The sequence below is a fragment of the Silene latifolia genome, chromosome 6 (genome assembly GCF_048544455.1).
Source record: "Silene latifolia isolate original U9 population chromosome 6, ASM4854445v1, whole genome shotgun sequence".
In the NCBI taxonomy this organism is placed as follows: domain Eukaryota; kingdom Viridiplantae; phylum Streptophyta; class Magnoliopsida; order Caryophyllales; family Caryophyllaceae; genus Silene; species Silene latifolia.
This window is the reverse complement of record NC_133531.1, coordinates 60,125,393-60,133,197: the sequence shown is the minus strand read 5'-3', so window position 1 is coordinate 60,133,197 and position 7,805 is coordinate 60,125,393.

Below are 7,805 nucleotides of genomic sequence, written 5' to 3'. Positions count from 1 at the left end.
GCTTAGTATCTCCTCCATAAGTCAATACCAAATCCTTAGTCCTCCGTAGGTACTTAAGGATGTTTTTAACAGCCATCCAGTGTGTTTCACCTGGATTGCCTTGGTACCGACTCATCATACTCAATGTATATGCCACGTCTGGACGTGTGCATATCATGGCATACATGATTGATCCTATGGCTGATGTATAAGGAACTCGACTCATGCGTTCAACCCCTTCAGGTGTCGTGGGTGACTGAGACTTGCTCAAATGCATCCCAGAAGTCATTGGAAGGTTCCCCTTCTTGGAGTTGGTCATGCTGAACCTTTTAAGAATCTTATCTAAATAAGACTCCTGACTCAGTGATAACATCCGTCGTGATCTATCTCGATAGATACGGATTCCCAATATGCGTTGTGCCTCACCCAGATCTTTCATCTGGAAATGGTTCTTCAACCATCCTTTTACCGAAGATAAGAGAGGAATGTCATTCCCAATCAAGAGTATGTCATCGACATACAATATTAAGAAAACAATCTTGCTCCCACTCGACTTGACATATAAGCATGGTTCCTCGACCGATCGAGTGAAACCATACTCTTTTATCACCTGGTCGAAACGATGATTCCAACTCCGAGAAGCTTGCTTAAGTCCATAAATGAAACGTTTAAGCTTGCAGACTTTCTTAGGATTTTCAGGATCTATAAAACCTTCGGGTTGTACCATGTACAATTCCTCCTCCAAATAACCGTTTAAGAAGGCGGTTTTCACATCCATCTGCCAAATTTCATAGTCATGAAAAGCGGCAATCTCTAAGATTATCCGAATGGAACGCAGCATAACTACGGGTGCAAAGATTTCATCATAATGCAATCCGTGCACTTGAGTGAAACCTTTTGCCACTAGTCGTGCCTTATAGGTATTTGGTTGCCCTTCTACAGTATGCTTTATTTTGTAAAGCCATTTGCACTGAAGAGGTCGTACCTTGTTAGGTAAATCAACAAGATCCCATACGCCATTCTCATACATGGAGTCCATCTCGGATCGCATGGCTTCAAGCCATAGCTTAGAGTCGGAACAGGTCATGGCACCTTTATAGGTAGCGGGTTCATTACTCTCTAGGAGCAAAACGTCATTTTCCTCGACCATACCAATGTATCTGTCTGGAGGATTAGAGACTCTACCCGACCTCCTAGGTTCCTGAGGAATGTTAACCGTATCTTTAGTTGAAGGAACATCTTCCTCCATCTATTCCTCGGTTGTTGGTTCTTGAATCTCCGACAGCTCGAAGGTTCTATTACTTGACTTGTTCTCGAGAAATTCTTTCTCTAAGAACTCTGAACTAGCCGCAACAAAAACTCGATGTTCGGTAGGCGAATAGAAGTAATGACCAAACATTCCTTTTGGATAACCAATAAAGTATGTCTTGACAGATCGCGGGCCGAGCTTATCCTCGTGTCTCCTCTTGACATAAGCCTCGCAGCCCCAAACCCGAATAAAGGACAAGTTAGGGACCGTTCCCTTCCATATTTCACACGGAGTCTTGTCGACAGCTTTAGACGGACTTCGGTTAAGTATAAGAGCAGCTGACAAAAGAGCAAAGCCCCATAATGAATCAGGTACTACCATTTGACTCATCATGGATCGAACCATATCAAGTAGTGTTCGATTTCTCCGTTCGGACACACCATTTAATTGAGGTGTTCCAGGTGGAGTTAACTGTAAAACTAGTCCACAGTCTTTAAGGTGTTGATCAAACTCATTTGAAAGATATTCGCCACCACGATCTGAACGTAGTGCTTTAACCTTTCTTCCCAGTTGGTTCTCAACCTTATTCTGGTATTCCTTGAATTTTTCAAAAGATTCACTTTTATGCTTCATTAAGTAGACATATCCGTATCTACTCAAATCATCCGTGAAAGTGATAAAATATCTATAGCCGTCCCTTGCGGTGATTGATATAGGTCCACATACATCAGTATGTATGAGTCCTAATAGGTCATTAGCGCGCATTCCAACACCTTTGAAGGAAATTCGAGTCATTTTGCCGATGAGACATGATTCACACGTGCCAAATGATGAGAAATCAAGTGTGGAGACAGTCCCATTCTCAATGAGTTTCTTTACACGTTTTTCATTTATGTGTCCCATTCGATAATGCCATAGATAAGTTTGATCTTTGTCACCAACCTTTAATTTCTTATTATTCACATGTAATATTTCTGTGGTTTGATCTAAGATATAAATTCCATTCATGGAAACTTCTTTGCCATAAACCATTTCATTAAAAGAGAAAATACAGCTATTGTCCTTTATTGAAAATGAAAAACCGTCTTTATCAAGTACGGAAACAGAAATAATATTCTTAGATAAAATGGGTACATAGTAACAATTATATAAATATAACTCAAAACCACTCGGAAGCTGGATTACGTATGTTCCCTTTGAGACTGCAAAGAACTCTTGCTCCATTCCCGACTCGCAGTCCACATCACCCTTTGCGAGGGTGTGATGTTTTTAGGCCCCGCAAAGGATTACACAGATGAGAACCACAACCAATATCAAGTACCCAAGTTCCGAAACTTGCATGGTTAATCTCAATCATATGAATATAAGATGACATACCAACAGGAGTGACGCGACCTGCTTTTATGTCCTCACGGTACACGGGACAGTTCCTCCTCCAATGCCCAGTCTTGTGACAATGGTGGCACTCAATGTTACCGCCCTTGCTCTTTTCCTTGCCTTGTGAGCCACTAGTCTCACCAGGCCCACTCTTACCGTTTCCTGACTTCTTAAACTTTGGCTTTCCTACAATTAGGTCGCCGTGAGCTTTGCCCTTACCCTTATTCTTGTTGGAAATCATGAGAACATCTTGCTTCATGCTCCCACTCAATTTCATATCCTTCTCGGTCTGTACGAGAAGTGAGTGTAGCTCATGAGGACTTTTCTTCATGTCATTCATGTAGTAATTTGCTCTGAAAAGGGCAAAACCATCATGAAGTGAATGAAGCATACGGTCAATGACTATGCTCTCACTGATTTTGCAATCAAGTGCCTCCAGTTTCTCGACATTCTCAATCATTTCAAGAATGTGTGGGTTAACCGGTTGGCCCTTCTGGAGTTTTGCCTCAAAGAAGCGACAGGTATGCTCATAAGTAACGATTCTCGGTGCTTTTGAGAACTCATTAGTGAGCGTGGTGAAAATCTTGTTTGCACCTTGGGCAATGAAGCGTCTTTGCAAATTGTTTTCCATTACAAAAATGAGTACGTTTTTTATCGCACCCGCTTCCATGACGAAGTTACTATAAGCAAGTGACTCGTTAGCTCTTGCATTGGGGCCTGGGTTTGGCGGTATTGGCTCAGTCAAGTACTTGAGCTTACCGTCAGCAATGGCAGCATTCCGTAATGATGCCTCCCAGTCCGCAAAGTTGGACCCGTCATTCTTCAGTCGTGTGGACTGATTCATGTGGTCCATGAAAGTTTTGAGCTAGGACTCGCGTGCAAGTGTGGCACTTGGCATAGGGATATCATTATTTCCAACCATTTGTTGTAAGCAGTATTATCAATATAAAACGAATTCTACACTGCGAAAAGAAGAAGAAAAACATAATAAGCATACTCATCGTTATGATTTAAGTCTTATGCAAAACTGTTATAGTGCGAAGACTCAAGCATTTATACAATTGACCTCCCTCAAGAATTATATAAATGATCCCAAGACTCAATTATCTGTAAATTAATAAGCCAACCTCTTGGCTAATTCTACTATTAGAATTCTTGGTTGATAAATTTCTGTAAATTCTATTTATAGTCCATCATAATCATGAGAAACTCTTCGGATTATAATGTTGAGGTAAAATAAGTCAACACAAACTACTTACCCAACGTAGAAGGGGTCACATGGAGAATAAGGTCCTATATGCCTACCGACGAAGAAGGGATTCATAGTTGTTTGGCCTATAAAGACTAGTCTCAATTTTAGTTTTAGAGGAAGATCCCATCAACTTTGTTTTAATTCATTTTAAGTATACTAATATCTAGCATGCGAGAATGAATAAACTAAGATGATGGCTTAAAATTGTGTGACATCTTTATGTCCATGATAACTAACATCCAAACTATATGAGTCAATTTTCATGCTTCTAAGTAGGTGGTTTGGTTTAGGCGGAATATGATGCACTAATTATCATGCTAAGAAAAGCAACAAGAATGGAAAAACGTAAAATAAAAATAAGTCCTAGTGTGGCCTATCTACCAAAATGAACATAAATACAACTTTGGAATCCTTCCTAGGACCCGAGAAGCTTGTCTTGATGTTCCATCTTGGTCCATGTAGCGGGAGTGAGCAATCCAATCTCCATCTTTAGTCTTCTCAAAATTACAATTAAAAATTACAAAATAAACCTATTTACATTCTAATTTCAAAAACATAATACTAAAGAAAACCAAAGGAGATTCGAGATCTCAAAATTACATCAAGATTATGTTTCCATCATTACGAAAACATAATCAACTAAGGCCACACTAGGTAATACAAAATTACAACCGATTGCAAAAATACGTAAATAAACCATTCAACAATTCATACAACTAAATAAAATGCATCAACTATAAATTAATCATTCAAGACATAATTCCTTAATTATGTAGAGTAATTTATCCAAACCACCTATTTTTAAAGTTATCAAAATTACGTGACAATTCCTCAATTGCTCACAATAATTCCAATCTTAATACACATTAACTTGTAATATGAATTAATCTAACATTATTTTAAACCACTTTAAAATAATTGGGTATCTAAAATTTGTGAACTTTTTCACAACAAACAATCATACATTATAGATATAATGTATAATAATAATTGGCCAAAACAAAAACGATTTTTTTTTTCTTCTCGGCATTCTGCCCTAAAAGTAACGAATTTTTTTTTCTTTTCTTCTCGGCATTTTGCCCTAAAAGGTCGAATTTTTTTTCTTTTCTTCTCGAAAACAACCCTTTTAATGTGAACAAATTTGTTTAATGTTGCTACTATAACAAGATTGGCATAATCATCAACTTTTAATTTAAACATAGATCCAAACTAGATGATTCAATTTAACCTCTTAAAATGAATATCTAAATTATGATTAAATCGATTATCCGAATATTTGATTCATCACAATTGATTTGAATATTATTAAATTAATGAATCATGATTCTTAAACAACAATTTAACATCATGTATGCCAAACTTATATAGCAAAACAAATGAACATCATCTATCAAAACAATTTCCATTTACATTTCAATTTAATTCTTATTAAATCCAAACATCTACAAATTTATCATATTATCATCTTAACATATTAAAACAACAATATCAATAAATCAAAATGGAACAAAGCATAAAAAAAAAAAACAGAAAAACTCTCGGCAAAAAAAAAAATTGGTGCGGCCGATTTTTTTTTTCTTTCAAATTTTTTTTGTTTAAATCCATTTATGAAAATCATATAAAATAATTTCGTGGCCTATGCTCTGATACCACTTGTGGGAAATATCGGTATATCTCATCAAGAAAATTCGAATTATAACGAAATTATGAAATATGAAATTACGAGTCATAAATGAAATTGCATAAACAAAAGAATAGAGATTAGAATTAACCTCCGGTCCTAGCAATTTGGCCTAAGAACAAATATCGAGATCGATATTCTCCTAATCATTGCACCCAAGATGCTCCGAGAAATGCCTCTTTCTTGCTAGAAAGAAAACCCTAATTACCTAATAATTTCTTAGGGTTTAGTGATGAGAGTGTAGAGGAAAATTAAGAGAGAAAAAATGAATACTCCCTCTCACCTATTTCGGCCGAATAAAAGGAGAAAAGAAGGGAAGATATTTTTTTCCTTTATTTTTTCCTTAAACCGAGTAACAACCGAAATAAGGATAAAATCTTCTTATTTTAGGTTGTTATCACATTGTATAAAATGTGTATAATTCTCAATTGTCATTTATGTCGTCATGTATTAAAAAGTCCACACACAACAGTTTGTAGTCGATTTATTAATACTGGTCTGTCAACATTTATTATGACAATTTCGTATAATATATACATTAACTATAAATATCGCATATTTATAGTTTGCTAATTAAATATAACCGTTTACGTTTAATTACGAATTAACATCTTAATTCGTTTAAGCTAACATTATATACATTAATTAAATATAACAGTTTATATTCAATTTACGAATTAATAATTAATTCGTCTCAGTTGATATTATTTAATTGTATTAAATAATCGACTCATCATCACATTAACTAACCTTTTAGTCAAATACATGGACTAACCTTTTAGTCATATTAAATACATGGACTAACCTTTTAGTCATATAAGGCATCGATGTGATTATATTTTCATATAATCACATCTCTCAAACACATCCTTTAGGTGTGACTTTTAGGGACCAGTTGATCACCGCCATCAGTATGATAATAACGTCAAACTTCTAGCAAGCCAACCGTTATTAGTAAATGTTAATCAACTGATAAAATACTAAGTATACCCTGTGAACCTATAAGAGATTTATACACGTTATCACACTAACTGTGGAGGACACTAGCTCCAACAATCTCCCACTTGTCCTCACAAGTGTGTGTGCGATAACCGATTCTCATATCCTTAATTTCTCCCACTAAATGTAAAACAATTTGCAAAATCCGTATTCACAAAGGTCGTATTTTACAAGTGATCAATATCAAGAGTGGTTTTCCCGACTAGAGAGTAACTTAACTGATAAACGAATCATCATTCGAGCATGGCCATGCATTTCAGTTACAACTCCTCGAGTGGCCCTGAGAAATGACTAAACCTGATAAAGGTTGGATATTTTCTTCAACTCGAATCCTGCAGATACAAGCACAGTATGAAATGACCCAGTAAAAATCTGCTTAGCCTCCTGTTACGGTCGACCATGAGAAAAAAACCAGTGTCACCCAAAAACTGCCTTGATCTCAAGAGACAGTCGATAGTCAAAAGAATCGACTCTAGTAACACAATGGACGTCCAATCCACGACCTGGCACCGAATGTTTTAAACATTTAGGACTCCATTACGTTGTCACAATGTCCTACGAGGTATCGTTATAACTCGCATCTGTGATCGATCAGCCAACCGTTTGACTTATGGCTCGTTGAACCCACCATCAATCAACTTCACAATATAATAGCCAGAGTTATCAGCTCATGTAGGCGATTACGGACCAAAACAAATATAATGTAATTCAGTTCACTTTGTGGCGTTCAATGTTGTCGTACAATCCACATGAAAAACAAAATATGAAATAATACGATGAAGTTATAAATAGCATATGAAAAAGAAAATGTATCGAATCCATAAGCAACTAGTACAACTCAGGAACACGTTTAATTCCCATGGAAATAACGTGCCCTTCATGCTTATCATATTTCAATGGTTTAGTGAGAGGATCCGCGATGTTGTCATCCGAAGCAATCTTGTCAATCACTATCTCCTCTTGCTCCACGTAATCACGGATCAGGTGAGCCTTCCGATGTACATGTCTAGACTTGTTGCTAGACTTAGGCTCCTTGGCCTGGAAGATGGCACCTATATTGTCACAATAGATGGTGATTGGGTCATTCGAACTAGGAACTATGGATAGTCCTTGTAAGAATTGACGCATCCATATAGCTTCCTTCTTTCTTTCGAAGGGCATAGTACTCGGATTCAAGAGTAGAATCTGCTACAACTTCCTGTTTGGAACTTTTCCAGCTGACCGTAGCACCATTAAGAGTAAAGATGAATCCAGACTGAGATTTCGAA